A 20,738-nucleotide genomic window follows, 5' to 3' on the forward strand; every position below is an offset into this window, starting at 1 on the left:
CTTGCTGAATAGACATATTTCTCCGTTTTCTCTCAGCTGGGACATTGCAGAAGTACTTTTAATAAAGTGGCTCTTTAGCCGGTTCATACGGTGCTTCTGTGTGCCGCCCGCCTCGCGAGTCATTTCTAACGCCTTCTGCTTTCATTTAAATAATAAACTCAAATTTAAAGGATTATTTGTATTGTATGGTTGGACTGTGAGGGCAAAGCTTAGTTTGATGTTGCTATTAGAATGAACGAAGTAGCTGTGGATCTGTAGAAACTAAAGCTAGAGTGTTAGCGGCTTACATGGAGTGTAGGGAAGTTTTACTTTACAGAGAGAGTATTAGATACATGGAACAGCCTCCCAGCAGAGGCTAATACAGCGAGGGAATTTAATCATGTGCCGGATAGTCATACGGCTTCTGAATCTAAGACGAGACCAACGGCTGATTAAGGTTCTTATCTGCCGATAAGCATTCGCGGTGCTGTTAGCCAGCTGGACCTCTATGTTTTGACATCCGTGCGGCTTCCGGTGATCCGGTTACAGTTAATGGATAATGTTGTGAATGCAGCTTGTGCTCGTTTTGTGTCGGACCGGCAATGTCTGCGTTGATATTTGGGGTTCCAACTAGATGCCATCAGTGGATTTGGAAGACAAGCGTGCCAGAAGGTCGCCCAACAGCTGGGGCGGCTACAGAACCGAGACGTACGTAAGGAGCCCCGTTCCAGCCCGCGGACTGCTAAAACCTGTCGTTAACGTTGGGAAATGCAGATGCCGCTTGGAGGCCAAATCTGATGCTATTGCAGCTCGTTAATCTCGGTTGTCCTTAAAACAAGCGGGTCAAACCTTAGCACATTCTCCTGGCTGCCGTACAAGCCGGTTGTGTAAGAGGAATGCGGGTTACAAAGCGACTTCTGGGAAAGCCTTTTCTCTGCGGCAGGCGGACACACCTTATCCCAGTGATCCCAAGTCACCCGCACCAGTTTGGTGACTGGCTTGTTTGGTTAGCGTATCGCTCGTATGCACCAAGGTACAACAAGGTCATGTCTTTAGTGACTGTAAAAGGTTTTCAGGTGGTGTTAATATCCCGTTGTACAGCGCTACAGAATATGACAGCGCTATATAAAACAATACTTTATAATATCTGTCGGCTGGCTGACAGATACGTGATATGGTTAAGTTCTGCATTTTGTAACCTTTCTGAGATATATATATAGTTTAAATTGTAGTTTTTACTGCATTGGAGAAAGTGAGATATATGCCTACATGTGGCAAAAGTAGAAGGCGTCCTCCTTATCCCACTACTACAAGCCTTCCCGAACCAATCAAGGGTGGCTTAACGACATAACGTTGGTGTAAATTATACATCATAACATTCAAAAGTTTGGGGTCACTGAGCTGTTTTCATGGAAAACAAGGGAATTTCTGGCTGTAACATAATCGCAAAAGGGTTTTCTAACCATCAATTAGCCTTTTAAACATAAACCTGGATCAGCAAACACAATGTACCATTGGAACACAGGAGTGATGGGAGTGATAAAGGGCCATTGGAACACAGGAGTGATAAAGGGCCGTTGGAACACAGGAGTGATAAAGGGCCATTGGAACACAGAAGTGATGGGAGTGATAAAGGGCCATTGGAACACAGGAGTGATGGGAGTGATAAAGGGCCATTGGAACACAGGAGTGATAAAGGGCCATTGGAACACATGAGTGATGGGAGTGATAAAGGGCCATTGGAACACAGGAGTGATGGGAGTGATAAAGGGCCATTGGAACGCGGGAGTTATTGGAGTGAATAGCCTTTGGCTACCAATATGGATAACTAATGTAATATAATGGCACATTTACAATGTTATTCCAGAATAATGTTTTTTACTTACCATTAGTTCATATGAGCCGGTTTCTTTATCCCTTTTTCTTCTTGTATTTTCTATGCAATATTTACTATATAAAATGAGTAATTAAGATTGTGAATATACACCGGAGGCGAATGTTTAGTGATGTCTGTCTGTCAGTGGAAACGGTGTCTCTTTAATGTACGCAATTGGTTTCTGGCAACATGATGACCGGATGTGGGAACGTCTGTCGATAACCTCGCCTGAGGGCAGCATCATCCAAGCAAAGTGCGTCAAAGGCTTTGTAAAGATCAAAACCTTGGATGTAAACGTCCGCGTGTAATGCAAGCAGGAACCTCAACCCATTTAGATGTACCAGAGTTACTTGAGTACCAGAAGAATGAAATAGCATCATGTCGGCTTTGATTGTCCAGTATTCTTAGGTCACTCTAACTTGCGTTCTAACTCGGGAGAGGCGTTTCAACCGGATCGCCCTCATGGCATAGAAAGCTTTAACGTTATGCGGTACATGGATGGCTTTATTTCCCATGTAGTTGGTATAACTATAACTCTCAGAATCCTTTGCCTCACAACGGAAATGGCTTACAAAGGTTTTATAAAAATTGTACCTTCAGTGTACTTTTTCCTGTAAGCAGCGCGGGGTACGGGTGAAGTCGGGGCGCTACTTATTACTCGCAAATACACAAATCCGAAAGACTATTGTATCTGTGAGATGTCGTACAATGTATACAGGCATATAACCTTTTGTTGCTGTAGGTCTAAATGAATATGTGATGCACTTCTTGCCATTTAATACTTGCCTATTGTACAGCGCTGCGCTGTACAGCGGCACTATATAAATCAATACGTTATAAGCTGCATACAGGACACATCAACATACTGATACGCGCAGCGAATGTATGCGCTTCTGTAATACAAAATATATAGATCTATATATATTTACCTAGATATAGATATACTGTGTTTTTTTTTGTTTTTTTTTTACATTTTATAATTTTTTGGACTTGTTTATTTATTTGCTCAAATAGGGAGGTTTAAGTGTCTTTAATTGCTTGTAAAACTGTCTACACCCTCTGTGACGATGGTCACTATAAATGTTGATGGGTCCAACAGGCCTATTACTGATTTCTTGGCTAAGTTGTTATTATGGACCACCCAGATCATATCGTATAAAACTTTGCATCCTCGTTGAAGTCTTTCCCTCGTCGGAATTCTCTGGATGACCTTAAGAATCTCTGTTTTCCCCGTATCTTACCCTTTTACACCAAGAAGTAAAGGTACAGCCGGAGCAAATCGCGAAGCGGTCAACTGCTGGAGACACGCAATGCCCATCGAGGACATCCAGAGTAATAAGTAAGACCTCATTAAAATAAATCCTCTCTGGAAGGAGGTGAGGTGCATGCGCTGGAGCATTTAATTAAACAAAAACACAGGGGGGGGGGTAAACTCTTGAGACCATCCATGATCAGGGCTGTTGTTGGGAACCCCGTCAGCTATATGCGTTCCAGCGCTGGAAAGTAGAATCGTTGATTGACAGGCAGAACGGCTTTAATGGTGACTTTTATTTTGTGCTGGACAGCGGTTAGGAGCCGCAAGGCTCAATTCACTGCATATGCCCATCGTCTAACGCAGTATGTGGCACTTCGCAGGTTAAAAAAATCTCATCTACACGTGTTAAAAGTTAATTATCCTCTTATATACAGGCAAACCTGCTGACATGACCCCTGGGTCGTGTGCGCGTGAGACTATAAAAGAGAGAGCCCTGGGTATGTCTCTGTAGCACAATGCAAGGGCCGATAGGACAGCCACTTCTCCAGATCTGCACTGTTTACGTTGGGAGTCGGTTCTGTTCCTCTGGGCCGAGGTGTGCAGTCGGCCCCCCGGCCTGTCATTAGGGAAGCCGACGTTGCACGTTCTGCGTGACGTATGACCTGTTATTTATGTAACCCCGTCTATTGTTTATTATGCGCATCTCACATTCCAGCGTATGTTTAATCAGCTGTATCCCTGGTGTCAGGGCTTTCCAAAAACACGGCCCCCGCCTTCCATCCCATCACCCCGGGCAGGAACGAGCTGCGTATGCATTTAGGGCATTTAGCAAAGGAGCGAGTCCCAGTGTGTCTTCTACCCCTCGGTAAACATTGTAAGCTCCTAGAAAAGAGGGGCATCAGGGGAGGAAAGAGGGACATGAATTTGCCGTCCTAAATGGAAAAGCCTGACTTCTATAAAAGCGTCCAGTACTAAACTATCGACAACTAGATTGTAAGCTCACCAGAGCAGGGCCCTCTTCTCCTTTTGTACCAGTTTGTTATGGTGTGTGTGGTTTCAAATAATATGACCAACAGCGCTACGGAGTCTGCTGGTGCTATATTAATAAATGCAATGAATATATAGGTGTGTGTGTGTATATGTGTATATACACACACACACACACACACACACACACACACACACACACACACACACACACACACACACACACTCACTCACTCACTCACTAGGAATGTGCAGAAAGGTGACCTCCTGGCCGTATGATTTAGGGGAAGTACAGAATTATATTGCATTCCACTAGTTTTCTTTCTATTTTCACCAGTATTGACTTTTGAGTAAATTCCCCTGGAAACCCCATCCTTTTTATAGTAACCTAAAACATCAGTTTCCTCAACTATTTACTTTTTACATGCAGTTTTTTCATGCAACCCATGTGATTATCCAACCCACATCTATGTATGCGTGTATGTATGTTGGGGGGCCTGCCGCACATTTGTGGGTCTCTTTTACTCCACGGATGGCCATGTTTATAAATCACAAAGTAGGAACATCTACTCCGTGTATTGGGACAATTGTCGCGAGTTAAAAGCCTGAATGGTGATCCTTTCTCAGCGGGCCGCTGGCCAGGATGCAGGAAACATTTGTTTCCTCTTCAGCGCAATCATCTAAAGAAGCCTTCATTGTGTTATCGTCACGACCCAGCGGGTGGACGATCGGGTCACCGAGGACATCGGGACGCCGAGCCAACATTTATTTCTGGCTGCATGGGAAGATTGGCGATGTCTCCTAAACCTCCCCATTTACATTCCCAAGAACTGCAGAACTTGCATTCTTAGCTTTCCGAGGAAGCTTCCTTTCCGTAAGAATTATTTGTAGCGTAATAAGGTGGCATGAATATCAGGAAGCGTAGGAATTATCTGACAAACATTTATATACTGTATATAGATTTAGAATGCTTGAGTGCATGCCAAGAGGGTTTCTCAACCGGATACAGTGCCTTGCAAAAGTATCCCCCCTCCCTTGGCATTACAACCTGGAATTAAAATGGATTTGTTGGGGGGGGTTTGTATCGTTTGAGTTACACAACATGCCGACCATTTTGAAGATGCTAACTTTTTTTTGGTCAAAATAAGAAATAAGAATAGTTATGCATGCTCAAGTTATCACCCCCCCACAATGTTTTTTAGAGTCGCCCTTTTTCAGCAATTACAGCTGCAAGTGTGTTACGTGGGTACGTCTCTGTAAGCTCGGTACATCTATACGCTGGGATTTCTGCCCATTCTTCAAGGCAAACTGCTCCAGCTCCTTCATGTTGGACGGGTTCTGCTGGTGTACAGCAGTCTTTTGACTGATTGAGGTCTGGGCTTTGACTTTTAAACGTTTCCCCTTAAACCACTCGAGTGATGCTTTAGAAGTATGCTTCAGGGCATCGTGCTGCTGGAAGGCGAACCTCTGTTCCAATCTCAAATCTCGGGAAGACTGAAATGGGTTTCCCTCAAGGATTTCCCTGTATTCATTGCCTTTCATCATTCCTTAACCCCTTGATGACAATTGCCGGTCCAGGCACGTCACGGAAAAACAAGTCGTTTACGACAAATGACGTGCCAGGACCGTCATTTGTTAAAACGGGTGAAAAAAAATCGGCGTTGCTGTAATGCCTCGACCTCGATGTCTGGCCCCTCCCCGGGGCGTCAACATCCGCCATACATTGTATGGCGGCGGACGCCCGTTTTAAAAGCGTTTAGGAGGCGATCAACGATCACCTGCTAAACTTCAATGGTGTCGCTGGAATGCCTCGATCAGGAGGCATCCAGCGACACCACTTACCTCTGGATGGACTGTGACCGCTCCGGAGAGCGGTCACAGCCGCCGCTGCCGGTGATCTTCGCCATCAGCAAGATGGCGGCGGCCCGGGAAAAAAAATAATAAAGATGAAAAAGTTTGCTAGACGATCTCCAGACCCTCTAGAGAACTCTGGCTCCACTTGCAGATTGAATACAGGTTGAATACAGCCCAGCTTTCTAATCACAGTGTGATTAGTAAAAATAAATTTAAAAAAAATTATAATAATTAGAAAAAAATTGTAAAAAAAACAGTAAAATGTAAAAATTATTTCCCACTGATGTCACTATCAGGGGCACCTTCAAGTTGAAAAAAGTTTTTTTAAAAAAAATTTAAAAAAGGCAAAAATAATAAAATATATATATATAAAAAATATATTTTTGTGAGCAAGTCCTAAAATTAGCACATTAGCTTAAAACGAATTGTTTTAAGCTAATGTGCTAATTTTAGGACTTGCTTATGGAAAGAGTTAAAATACTGGCATATTAAATGCCCATGGGGTGTCTACTTTTAAAAAATGTATAATTTGATGGGTAAATTGAATGGGCCAGGTTCAACAAGGTCCCAATTAACACGGGGGGAAGGATGGCCACACATCTAATTTCCAATTAGAAAAATGCACACGTACCAAATGTGGCCTTTTCGTTCCCCCCAAAAATGACAAACCCATGCATGTGGGGTATCACTGTACTCAGGAGATGTTGCTGAACACATTATGGGGTGTCGTGTGACAGCGGCATATACCAGGAGCTGTAAATTCATACATAACATAGGTGTGTGGGGGAAAAATACACACACAAGAATACTACTGCAAACTTTGAAAAAATTCTGGTGGTAAAATGTGTGCATGCAAAGAGTTAAAATACCAGCATTTAAAATACCCTGGTGTGTCTAGTTTTCAAAAATATATGGTTTTATTGGGCACACTGAAATGGCCCGGCTCAAAGATGTACCAAATAGGGCATGGGCAGTGGATCCCCAAATGCCAAAGTTCAACATTGAAAATGCGCATGCCCCAAATGTGGCCCTTTTGCCCCCAAACAGCCAGGCAAAATCATTCATGTGAGGTATCGCTGTACTCAGGAGATGTTGCTGAACACATATTGGGGTGTTTTATGATAGTGACATATACCAGAACCTGTTTATTCATACCTAAAGTAAAATGTGTGTGAAAAAACAAATGCCAAAAAAATTACTACCATAAAGTTTAACAAAGGCTGATGGTAGAATTAGTGCTTGAAAAGGGTTAAAATACTAGCATTTTGAATACCCTGGGCTGTCTAGTTTTCAAAAATATATGACTTGATGGGGTAAATTGCATTGGCCGGGTTCAAAGATACCCGAAATGGCACATGGGGGGAAGAATTACCAGATTTGGAAAAAATGGCTTTGAAATAGCAAAACGCTACCTGTACTTTTTGCCCCATAATGTGCAGAAAAAAGCAAAAAAACATAAAAACATTGGGTATTTCTAAACTCAGGACAAATAGTAGAATCTATTTAGCAGGTTTTTTCATTACCTTTTATAGAGGAGTAAAAAGATTTTTCAACTAAAAGTTAGAAACAGTCATTTTTTTCTAAATTTTTCACCATATTTTATACTTTTTTTAATAGTAAATAATATCATACAATCAAAACAATGCCATCTAAAGAAAGCCCTTTTTGTCCTGAAAAAAACAACATCTCATGTGTGTGGGTTCAGTAAACGGGAAAGAAGAAAATTACAGCTAAACACGAGCAGCGCAGAAATGTTAAAACGGCCATTGTCACGAAGGGTACAAAAAGTAAAATCAGCCTTTGTCACGAAGGGGTTAAATCCCGACCCGTTTCCGAGTCCCTGCCGATGGGGGAAAAACACCCCCACAGCTGCCACCACCGTGCTTCACTGTGGGGACGGTGGTCTCGGGGTGATGAGGCGTGGGGTTTGCGCCAGACATAGCGTTTTCCTTGATGACCAAAACCTCTAAGAAACGTATAGAATAGTATCCAGAACTGTAAGATGTACATTCCATCTCTGCTTCTGATCTTAGTTTTAGGTCTAGTTTTAGCTTGTGACCGCTTGTTCCATCAGTTTCTGTGCAAGAAGGCCGAGCTGCTTAATGCAGGCTTCAGACAGGGAGGTGACTCTTTAAAGAAACATCTTTAACATAATCATACGTTATACAGGTCCAGCCCAGCTATTCTTGGTAATGAAGCTCGCCAAGGCCCTTCTGAATGTATTAGTTCTATTGATAGGTCACACGGTTCCATTAAAAGCCCCACCCATAGTCCCTCTAGCCACACCCCTTAAAGCACAAGTCTCCCTCTGACCATTTCAAATGTTGCGAGATGGGATCATGATTTTCTTCAGTCATCCATTTAGTAAATAGAGAAATATTTATATAAAAATAAGCTGGACTCAGTTTGTAAGTTGAACATCAGTGTAGATTAACTGGTGAAAATATGCATTACTGATTTTATTTTAATAGATATATATATATGCAAAAATTTCCACTTCTTACAGTCCATTCATTCAAAGGGTCTCACAAAACTACAGCCAACAGACCAAGTTCTCCGAGATCCTGCCTGCAACAAACGATATTCCGGCGAGCACAATGCATACATCGGGAATGAATTGAATGGTTTTTTACACTGTCAGGGATATATCATTGATTGTAAACCGGATTGTATAGCAGATAACTATATAAAAAATATATATATACATACATTATGCTAACATTTACGTGATATTGAAAGCGGTTTGCAGGAAGAGGGCATCAGACTGCATGGGCTGAGGATGTATGATTCACCTGGGGGGGGAATATCTGTACGTCTCTCCCCCACATCCTTCCTTGGGAAGACGAACTGACATTTTTGGCAAAGTACAGGTTATTCTGTATAATCCCTTCTTTAAGACTGTGTTACATTAACAAAAGTGCCTTCCTGTAAATGCTGCAACGCTTCATGTTACATAGTTTTACACTTTGCATGAGTGTCCTGTGGATCCAAAACACTCTATTGTGTGATTTTATATATATATATATATATATATATATATATATTATATATTATGTGTGTGTGTATATATATATTTTTCCTCCTGCATATACCCACATGAGCCAAGTAAACATTGGGGTAATGAAAGGCACCTTGGCTATTGCTTTTTCTTTATCTTTATGTGCGATTTGATAAGGGTTCATTTAGGCGCTTAGCATTAGCTCTGACGTTTATGCGCGGACACCAGTAATAACCTTCCCCGTGCGTTGGATACGCATCACCTGGATGTCCTGCTATTTCTACATTGATGGAAGTAATTTTAGATCAATTCGTCTTAGCTTGTCAGTTACTCGGCACCTTGTTGCAAAATGATTCCTATGATTTAATAGAAAATTCTCCGTTAAAGGAAATAACTGGGACTGGTTAATTTTTAAGATTTATTTCCACAAGCGAAGGTTCCCATGTTTCCTTAGATTTGTGCTTATTACTCAGATTTAAGGAAGTACCATTTTTTCCATTATACATTGGGATTGAAACTGAGCTGGCTTATTAATTGAACTGGTTACAGCACGATGTAATGAGACCAGAAGGAGAAGTGATGTTTCCAAGGCAAATAAGGAAGAATTGTGGCTGGAGAAATTTTTGACACTTGTTTTTTTACTTTTTTTTTTTAGAAACACTTTTTTTGGAACCTGGTAAAAATAAGCCTTTTCTCTGGAACTTTAAACCCCACAGGAAAAACCTTTTTAAGACGATTTATCAATTTCTATGGCCACAGCCAGTCAGTGCCTGCTTTGTGTCACGTGACATTTAAGCATTCCCAGCAAAAATCATGAATTAGACAAAATGATTAAAAGTAAATGCCTTTAGCAGTAATGGGAACGCTATGTTTTTGTTTAAAGAAAAAAAAATTGTTAAATTTAACATAGTCGGTGGAACAGCACCTTGAAGCCAGTTTTTAGAGGAAGTGAGCTTTCTGTCATAGGCGTGTGAGTAGACAGCCCGATGTCATAAACCTCGTGATCCATGAGAAATGCGGACAAATGGCAAGAAGAGGATGATACAACAACGAAACCGTTGTAAGAAATCAAAAATAACAGGACCTGTAACTTTAGGATTCACTTCGATATTTAAGAGCTACAAGATCTACAACGCAGGCAATTTAAATCTGTGTGCGAACCATCCCAAACTAATACCCGGGATCGGAAATAACCGCGCCATGCAGAGTCATGCTTTATGCACGGTATGAAGATGAAAGGGTGCGTTTGTTTCATTTACAGCTCAGAAGGTTCTACAGATTAGATCCTTTACCAGAATAAAAAATGGCTTCTTCAGTATAGATAATAGTGTATTCTACATTTTTACCATGTTTAATGGTATGATATAAATCTATATAGTCAGGTTTCCGGTGAGGATGTGAGTGATATTTTATGCCGTGGGCACAGTCCTCCGTAGTGTTGATCAGTGATCTCCCTCTTGACCTACATGATGCCGGATTGCCTAGTAGGACGATCGGCTCCCTGCAATGCTACAGAAATGCTGCTGCCCCCCTGGCACCCAGTCCTTATATATTTTTTCATATTTAACTAACCCTCCAAGTACTAGAATCAACAAATCTCATGTAGGACACATTGAAATCTGATTCCATATGAAAAAAACTTGGACTGAATATTGTATTATCTGGTCCCCTCTTCTAAGGCATTCCGTCTCGTATAAGAGAATCAAAGCCTGAGATACCGGTAACCTCTCCATTGTTCCAGTAACGTGTTTGATACTGAAACAGAATCTTTAGTAACCTTTTCAGCAAACACATTAATAATGTCTGCGCTATTTAATTGGCTTGGCTAGGCTTCTTGGGTTACCGTGATTGTAGCCACTGCATTGTGTTGCACCTTGTCTGGCCAAGGACATGGGTGTGAAGCATCTGCATGCCTCTTACTGTGTCCGGTCACGTTGAATCCACTGTGCGTTATTTACAGAGGGTCAGATGAAAGGACCGAGCATTACCATGTCGTCTAGGGGCCACTGTTGGCTTCATCCTTGGCTGCTCTGTGATAGAATTACTGTATTTGCTCGATTATAAGACGACCCCCCTGAATATTAATTTTTTGGGGGGGGGGAGCCTAAATATAAGACGACCCTATAGGAAAAAAGTTTTACCAGTAAATGTTAATTCATGTAAACTATTTTTTTTTAATAAAAGCTATGATTGAGAAAAATATTTTGGTTTTATTTCCTTCTATTTTCCAACCTGCCCCCCAGTTATGCACATCTGCCCCAGAAATGCCTTATACCCCCTATATGCCACTGTGCCCCATGATATGCCTTTTAACTCTCTAAATGCCACTGTGCCCCATGATATGCCTTTTGACCCCCTATATGCCACTCTGGCATTTAGAGGGTTAAAAGGCATATTATGGGGAAGAGTGGCATATAGGGAGGTTTAAGGCATTCAGGAGGCAGAGTGGCGTATAGAGGGTTAAAAAGGCATTAAGGGGGTTTAAAGGCATTTCACAGAGCACTCTGCCTCCAGAAAGTCCTTATGCCCCCCATTTAACACTCCCCCCCCCCCCCTCCCCACAAACTTACCGGTGCTTCTGACTTCCCTGTCATGTAGCCGGGGCAGCGTGTAGATCCCACGCACTTACGCTGCAGCCGGAAGGAGGTGTGGCTAGCAGCGGGGGTTTTCTGCGTCCATCGCGCAGACCTTCCCCGACTGTCAGAGATCAGAGTTCTGATCTCTGACAGCCGGGGAAGGTCTGCGCAATGGACACAGACAACCCCCGCTGCTAGCCACGCCTCCTTCCTGATGCAGCGGAAGTTTGTCTACGCGAATCACGTAGACATCTACACGCTGCCCCAGCTACACACCGGGGACTCAGAAGTACCGGTAAGTGGGACAGGGGGGACAGGAGGACCCCCCCCGCAATCCTTCCTTGTGCAGTTGCCCCTTTTCTCAGCCCCAGCAACTTTCCGAGCCGGAGATGAGTTTGGCGGATTACATCCTCTTTTATGTGATATCCTTACATTTAGATGGCTTGGCAAATGTCACAAGGGGTCTAACGAGACCCCCTCCCTGTGCGTTTGTGTGGAAAGCGTTCCATTGATTTCAATGGGAGCACTTTTCCTGGCACTGATTGGCTGCTTGAAGCAGCCAATAAGGGGAGATTGTCACACCACGGAGGAGACTGGATCTGCAGCTTCTCTCTGTACATTTTTTGTTTCATCTTTTTCAATAGTTCATATTACCGTACCCATAAAGTACTTCAATACGCATTACAGAGCAGCGACTCCATTAACTGGGTTGGAAAGCATGATGAGGAATAGTCTCATAAATGAATTATTAGTTTGCTGCTGCAATCTACCTATTGACTTTTGGCATTATTTGCCATCTTCAGTGTGTTTAGCGAGCATTGTGTGCGTGTTCGAGGCGCTTTTTGTCTAAGATGGGAAGGCTGACCTCCTTTGCCTAACAATTGTCTACGAGTTTGAATTATCTTTATAAGCATCTGAAAAAAAAGAAGTTGTATAACAAGTGATGCAACAGCCATTGGAGAACCAAATCTAAACAAATAAGCATTATGCACGACTGAAATTTGGCTGCGTCGGGCTATTATTTGGGGATCGAGCTGTGACTGTGACTCACGTCGTGTTCTCACAGTTTGGAAAGACTGCGAGTTGCTCAACACCCGATTGTTTAAGTCCTTTAGGTTTCACTCAAAGTGAAATAATGTGGACAATTACACAGAAAAGTGTTGTTATGAATATATTGGTATTCCTGACATATTTTTTCTTTTGAGCATGTTGGGTTGTCCGACTCCACAGGGGGGCATCACAGCTACAGTCTGGAGCTCTGCTCCTCTCCTTCCATGGCCAGGAGGGTGCGTGGCATGGAGTGACGAGCGGGCAGTCAATTACTGCTTCCCCGCTTTTCTCAGGGCAATTATCTGCCATGCGATCCAGTCATAGTATTATGTTATGTTCAATACCTTTTTTTTTTTTTTATATTGTATTTATAGAAGCCTAGAATTTGACTACAAAGAAGGCTAGTCTTGTATGCACGTTTTTTTCTGTGAAGACTCAAAGCTTAATCAGTCCTCTGTCTCGTCTTAGATTCAGGAGCCGTATGCCTATCCCACGCATGTTTAAAGGCCCTAATTGTATTACCCTCTACCACTTCTGATGGGAGGCTGTTCCACTGGTTTACCAACCTTTCAGTAAATAAAATTAAAAAAAAAAAAAAAACTTCCATTTAAGCCTCTGATCCTCTAGTTTGACTATGATCTCTTGTCCTAACATTTTTCCTCCTTTAAAATAAACTAGTATTTAAGTGTTTGTATCACATCTCCTCTTTCTTCTTTCGTCCAAGCCATACACATTAAGCTCCTTTAGTCTTTCTTTGTACTCCAGAGTCTTACAAAGGTTGTGATACTTCTTAAAGTCGATGTAAAGTATTGGTGGGAGTATGACTTATGACTATGATTGCTGGTTTGCTTTGTTTGTTGAGTCTTTCCCTGTGTGTGGCTTTTTTTTGTTTGTGACTTTTCTATTTCCTCTTTCTACCCTTATTTACCTTTGCCCCGTACCATTATCTTCGGGTAAACCTTTATTCTCCCACGGTATTCACAGCTGCTGTTTCATTCACTCACTAACATCATCCAAGCATGGGGGTCGGTTCACTTAAAAGAAGGTCCAACCCCAGTGTGCCTCTGCTTCAGAGAGAACGTGGCTGGCCCTGTGTAATGTATAGTTGCCACTGTCCTCCTCCCCCCCCCCCGAGATATGCTGCCACTGTCCACCCCCCCCCCCCCGGAGATATGCTGCCACTGTCCTCCTCCCCCCCGAGATATGCTGCCACTCTGCCCCCCCCCCCCCCCCAACTTGTCTTGCGGGGCCGGCGGGGGACATCTACGCAATACGCGTATACAACTTCCGGTGCCGGCACTCAGCGGCACTCAGCCGTGGGAATTCTCGGCAAGGGAGATTGTTAAAGCACATCATGCAGACGTGCCGGCAGCGGAGGCTGTTTACCCGCATAGCCGCAGCCGGTGACCGTCCGCACGATGCGCTTAGACAACCTCCCGTTCCGGAACCCCCCGTGGAAAGTGCTGGCAGGGGAGGCTGTCTGAGCGTATCGGGGAGTAGGATGCAGGTCCCCTGCGGGGGATCTGTATCCTAACCCCGCTAAACCCCGAATATAGGCCGCACCCCCACTTTAAAGACTTAAAGTGGGGGGAAAAAGTGCGGCCTATATTCGAGCCAATACGGTATTTGTTTTGAATATGAATTCCCATGTGCATGACATAGGTGGGAGGGATTGTTGGAGGTGTGCTTGCATTAATGTAACAAACAGGAATGGGTTAGAATTGAATAACAGGGTTCTGTTGCTAAGCAGCACTATTATCTTATTTAAAACTGTAAAAGGGAGGCTCCCGCAGGTTCCCTCCATGTGCCATTCCTTCTGTTCTCACAGCTCTCTGGCGTTCTCTCCCAGCCAGATCATGGCCCAAACAGAGACTTCCTCTGGTCAACAAAACCCTTGTAGAAATAAGGCTCCCGTATGAAATGTTGGGTGCAATTTGGGAACTCGTTGCTACGGTGTTCCAAGCTCCAGATTTTAAATTACTTAAAATAAAGCATTAAATATTAATTACCTACATACTTTATGGTTTCTTAAGTAACTTTGAGCAGAGTAGTGGATGTTCCAATTCATATGCAGCTTCTAGGTAGTAGGAAGGAGAAAGATTAAGGAGAAACAACTGTTTCGGTTGCCCCCTTTTACTTGAAGCAGCACTAGTTATATTGTGTGACTCATCTTAAGTGGAACAACACCTTGAATTATATCAAGGGGAACTATCTCGATTACACTATGTTAAGACGCGTTAACATACGCACCATACTTTACCTCTTCCACCATGCAGCCTTCCAAAAGTTCACCTTCTTATCGTCGGTGACCCTACAGAGCAGAGAGAGACTTGTATTTCATGTTCTGATTACCGCACGTGGGATATATGAGCTATTCTCCCCTCTGTAGGTGATAAGTTTACTTTAAATAAGTGGTCACAAGTGCTTGCGCAGTCATGGCCAATTTGCGAGATTGTTTTTATTCCAATGCTAATAAGGCACGAATCGCTTGCACCCGTGACAGCTCTTTAATGAGCTCTTTCGCTGCAGCGAATGAATGAAACAGGTGAAGGGACCTTAAACTACACGCACCGGTGTGAATTAATCCCAGAGCCATTACTGGCTGATTAGCATTGCTTACATGCAACCTTTAATACAGGGCCAGCGACAGCTGATTTCTATAATTTTACTTTAGCTTGAAAGGCATGTAGCTGTAGATTATACTCGTTAACTGGTAACATGCAGTATCTCTTATAACATATTTCATATTTCACTGAGAGAAAATATGGCCTTTCAGCTTTAAAATGCATATTAATACAGGGTTAATTTGGTCTACTTTTATGTCATTTTATCGATCCTAGATTACTTAAACAGTAAAACAAACCATTTAAAAAAAGTTAAGCCAAATAAAACTGCACAAAGCTGGAGCACACAAGCTGGATTTAAATTGATCAGGGCCGGATTAAGAGCATCACGGGTCTAGCGCTGAGGAATTTGGTGGTCATTTTATGGAAATAGATAAAATCCTAACTCCTTGGCATCCATGCGGATAAAGAGGACATCAGTGCTCTGCAGATAATATAGGATAGAATCGTATGTGATGGGATTGGGAGTAATCAGTACACAAAAAAAATCATCATACACGAGACGCCTGAAGCCACAATTTACTGCCGCTGATCCTTTTTTAATAAAATATGCAGATTGAAACCGAGTAAATAACACAAAACCTTTACTTTTCCTCTCACTGATTTCTGGGCCTAGAATGTTTTGTCCTCTGAAGTGACTACAAATTCAGGAGGACGTTTTATCTCTATATAAGTAAAAATTAAATTGTATTTTATATGTGATGCCCCAACCACCCTGTGTGCTTATAACCCTCAGCCGCCCCCTTTTTATATTAAATTGTTGCCCCATGGCAGCCCCCCTTTGAATATGGGTCCCCTTCTGCCTATCACCCTAAGTATTATTTTTTTTTTTTTAAATACTTTTTTGCTGGCTTTTTCCCCTGCCCCCGCTTTCTTCCGACATGCTCTTCTCCCCGTCCGCAATAAACTCTTCCGTGTGACTCCGCCTCCTTGAGCGTCACGTCCCATCTTCAAAGGGGCGGGACGAAGAGCCTCATTAAGGCATTAAGCCGGAATAGCATCTGTGTGCCGGCCCACCGGGAAATCTCATTTGGCCCGCGGGCCGCACGTTGGACGTCCCTGTCTTATAACATTATCTCATAATCACTTGTCCTTGCTATACCTGTGCCCTTAGTGGTGTTCATGCCCTGATATATATATTTTTTTGTTCTGTGCCTTGCTGACGGCTTTTTGCTTGTATCTCGAGTTGTCGGAGCTCGGATTTCTCGCAGCCCGTCTCGGTCACACCACGTTATTTCTGTTCCTAATTGGACACTCGCTCGTTAATCAGCCACTTGTGCGCTCCGGCAATATTTCCAGTTTATTTCTTAATCTTTTGCTCAGTGGAGAAATCGACGGTAATTTCCGTTCTTACTGCGTTCAGATTTTATTGCAAAAAAAAACCAAACACGACATATCGCACGTGCGGCTACAGCCTTCTTCACTCGCACTTTCCTCTTACACTCACGTGCATATTTCTACAATGCAAACAAAATGCTGAACAGGCAACAGTATCCGTATCCTACAAATGAAGGCGTATGTCTTCAGTTCCTCTTAAGTGGGGCTTAACCTTGACATTCAGAAGAAAGAGGGCAGGAGGAGGCAGTTTACTAAATCCAGAATGGAATATACTTATGTGGACATGTCAAAGAAACAGACACAAGGGCATCACTTAACCCATTGCACAGCGCTGTGGAATATGATGGAGCTATATAAAACCAAACATAAATAACTTGGAACCATGGTTACATGATCTTACCATGAACCTTAAGAATTAAAGTACAAAATGATGTCATGCGTATTGGCTACCAGTAATATTTAGCCGTGTTCAATGATCATTAAAGTCAGCACCAATCAGGTTTATCAGAGATCTGAATCCAGCACCACCGACCAATATATTGCTTGATTCACTTACAGGGCCAAGCCCGTCTTTTTCTTCTCAAGGATCAGTGTTGGCTTCAATAAATGCCTGTCTTTTGGTGAAAAGAGCCACATTTTACTTAGAAATACTACTAATTTTCTACACTGCTACCCCCATCTCTTGGAAGGCATCACGGGTGAGTATACTGCGCATGTGAACACACATGCCAACATACCAACATACTAACGCAGAAGCGCGTCTATCCCTGAAACCCACTGGGTGCCGTATAAAACATGCCTAATCAGGCGGCAGGGGCTGTGTATTGCACGTTCGGTGGGTGGTGAGACCACTTCTGCAAATACCCTCCTCCATGCTCGCTGTCATGAGTTGTGTGACTTAAACTAAAACACTGTGTACTCTGTACTGTCGTATGTAAGACAGGTTCAGCTAAAGTGACTGTATAGATAACCCATAAAGAGAGCACAGAAAGAATTCAGTAAGGGTGTTAGCGATGCTGGAAACTGTCACATAGTGGCCAACTGGGGAATTGCAGGTAAGCGCACTTCTAGTAGTTGTCTAAAATCTTCAAATCCCAGTAGCCCCAGCGAGACACGGCTTCAGAAAAAAACACGGCATTCCCAACACACAAAACACAGCAGGTAGACCGTAATATCCTGGGGCTATCGGTTTGGTAATTCAATGTATTCCCCCCCCCCCCAGATGACAGCTGCATTTAAAAAGAAAAAAATAATAATAAAAAAGGAACAATATATTCCCAAAAGAGAAAATGACTTTGATTAAAATATGCATGTTCTGTTCTCAGGCTTCAGCTCATGTGAGCGGTCAGAGGTATTTCACCATAGTGAGTCACGGTACGATTATTAGTAATTGGGGAAGCGGAGCAGCGGCATAAAATATTTTACTTATTCCATTGTGTACAGCGGGGTAAAAGTGAATTTTGAATCACGGCCCACGTGCTATTGCGGTCTATCACATTAATGCCTTCGTGTGCAGAACAACCGCTGTCGTCTTAGTGATTCTTTGTTCGCTTTACCTTCAAAGTATCCATCTGACGAGGCTTGGGGACGCGTTATGCATTTTGTAAATCATGTCTGATGGGAGAAAATAGAACTGAAAAGGACTGCGTTTATTATAATATGCCAGAATAAAGCCACAGAGGAGTGTAAATTACAGGGTATGTTTGAGAGAACGGTCATGTTTTTCTTATATTTTACTAAAAACGTATTTATAATTTAACATCGATGTGACAGTTAAACTCATTACATGGTTGTTGGTCTGTCGCCAGATTTCATCTACTGTGGTCCTCAGTGACTCCATATTCCTGAGGCTTGCGGCCATCAGACTTACCAGTGCGTTACTGGTTAATGGGACAGTTACGAGAGATCTGTGAACTCCCCAACTGGTCCATTTACACTATGGAGGACTGTGCAGAGCCTGCCCAGCCTCCTTAGCATGCTCTTCCCTGGCACCACAAGTCCTTAACCCCTTAATGACAAAGCCCGTACATGTACGGGCTAAATATGCATTGTTTTCAATGGGTTTAGGGACTGCCCATTGTCCTTAAGGGGTTAATAGTAGGTCGTATCCCAGCGAACAGAGTAAACACAGCGGGCCGTAGAGGGGGTAAATCTATTACTGTTTCTAGACTCCTTGGGCTCTTCGGAGTAGTTTTGTGTAACACTCCTAGCCCGGGCCACCAGGTCTTTGGTCAGCTTCACGGATAGCTCCCTGCAGGGACAGAAAGTTGAATGCATGCTGTATTTACATCCACGGCTTTTAGTTTCCCATAAATTATTAAGACTAATGGATATATAGTGAAAATGTTCACAAAGCATATAGGTAAACATTGTTATAGATAGACTGTTGAGCAGTGAGTGGACTTTAAAAGAAATACCGTTAAAGACTGAGTGAGGGCCCGGGTGAGGAGAGTCTACTCAAGTCTTCTAGACTGAAAGAAACCATGCTTGTGACTCCTGGGTCTCACCTGCTATTATCTCCCTCCTTGAAATCTCATGCCAAGTATAGGCTAATAAAACATCATCCTGTTGTCAGAAAACACAGCTCGTGTTTCTCACTTATTTGCTATTCCACTTAAAAAGAATATCCTTCTGGCTAATGCCCATGGCAGAGGATTTCTATGAGTTGGCTTCTCGGTATTGCATGGGCGACCTAAACATGCTTTTACTAACCTACTATTCCTGGGTTTAAACCCCCCCAGCGCTGTATACAGTAATAACACCCCCCCAGCACTGTATACAGTGATAACACCCCCCCTCCCCCAGCGCTGTATACAGGTATAACACCTCCCCCCCAGCGCTGTATACAGGTATAACACCCCCCAGCAATATATACAGGTAAAACATTCCCCCCAGCAATATATACAGGTAAAACATTCCCCCCAGCAATATATACAGGTATAACATTCCCCCCCAGCAATATATACAGGTAAAACATTCCCCCCAGCAATATATACAGGTAAAACATTCCCCCCAGCAATATATACAGGTATAACATTCCCCCCCAGCAATATATACAGGAATAACACCCCTCCCCCCAGCGCTGTATGCAGGTATAACATTCCCCCCAGCGCTATATACAGGTATAACAATCCCCCCAGCAATATATACAGGTAAAACACTCCCCCCAGCAATATATACAGGTATAACACCCCCCAGCGCTATATACAGGTATAACAATCCCCCCAGCAATATATACAGGTATAACAATCCCCCCAGCAATATATACAGGTATAACATTCCCCCCAGCAATATATACAGGTATAACAATCCCCCCAGCAATATATACAGGTATAACATTCCCCCCCAGCGCTATATACAGGTATAACAATCCCCCCAGCAATATATACAGGTAAAACATCCCCCCCAGCAATATATACAGGTATAACATTCCCCCCCAGCGCTATATACAGGTATAACAATCCCCCCAGCAATATATACAGGTAAAACACTCCCCCTAGCAATATATACAGGTAAAACACCCCCCAGCGCTATATACAGGTATAACAATCCCCCCAGCAATATATACAGGTATAACAATCCCCCCAGCGCTATATACAGGTATAACAATCCCCCCAGTGCTATATACAGGTATAACAATCCCCCCAGCAATATAAACAGGTATAACATTCCCCCCAGCAATATATACAGGTATAACATTCCCCCCCAGCAATATATACAGATATAACAATCCCCCACAGCGCTGTATACAGGTATAACACCCCCCAGCAATATATACAGGTATAACATCCCCCCACAGCGCTGTATACAGGTATAACATTCCCCCCCAGCAATATATACAGGTATAACATCCCCCCACAGCGCTGTATACAGGTATAACATTCCCCCCCAGCAATATATACAGGTATAACATCCCCCCCACAGCGCTGTATACAGGTATAACATCCCCCACAGCGCTGTATACAGGTATAACATCCCCCCACAGCACTGTATACAGGTATAACATTCCCCCCCAGCAATATATACAGGTATAACATTCCCCCCAGCAATATATACAGGTATAACATTCCCCCCCAGCAATATATACAGATATAACAATCCCCCACAGCGCTGTATACAGGAATAATATTCCCCCCCCCCATGCTGTATACTGTATACAAGAATAACACCCCCCCTCCACAGCTCTGTATACAGGACTACA

The 20,738-nt window shown here is 43.0% G+C and overlaps 1 protein-coding gene across 1 annotated transcript in view; it reads left to right on the forward strand.

The window, feature by feature from the left end:
• The window catches only part of LOC149305679 (E3 SUMO-protein ligase NSE2-like), a 106,883-nt gene that overhangs the window by 24,136 nt on the left and 62,009 nt on the right, over positions 1-20,738 (forward strand). The window lies entirely within an intron of this gene.

Source organism: Sceloporus occidentalis, unplaced genomic scaffold (assembly GCF_023333645.1).
Source record: "Sceloporus occidentalis isolate IW3139 unplaced genomic scaffold, rSceOcc1.0.p SCAF_11, whole genome shotgun sequence".
NCBI lineage: Eukaryota > Metazoa > Chordata > Lepidosauria > Squamata > Phrynosomatidae > Sceloporus > Sceloporus occidentalis.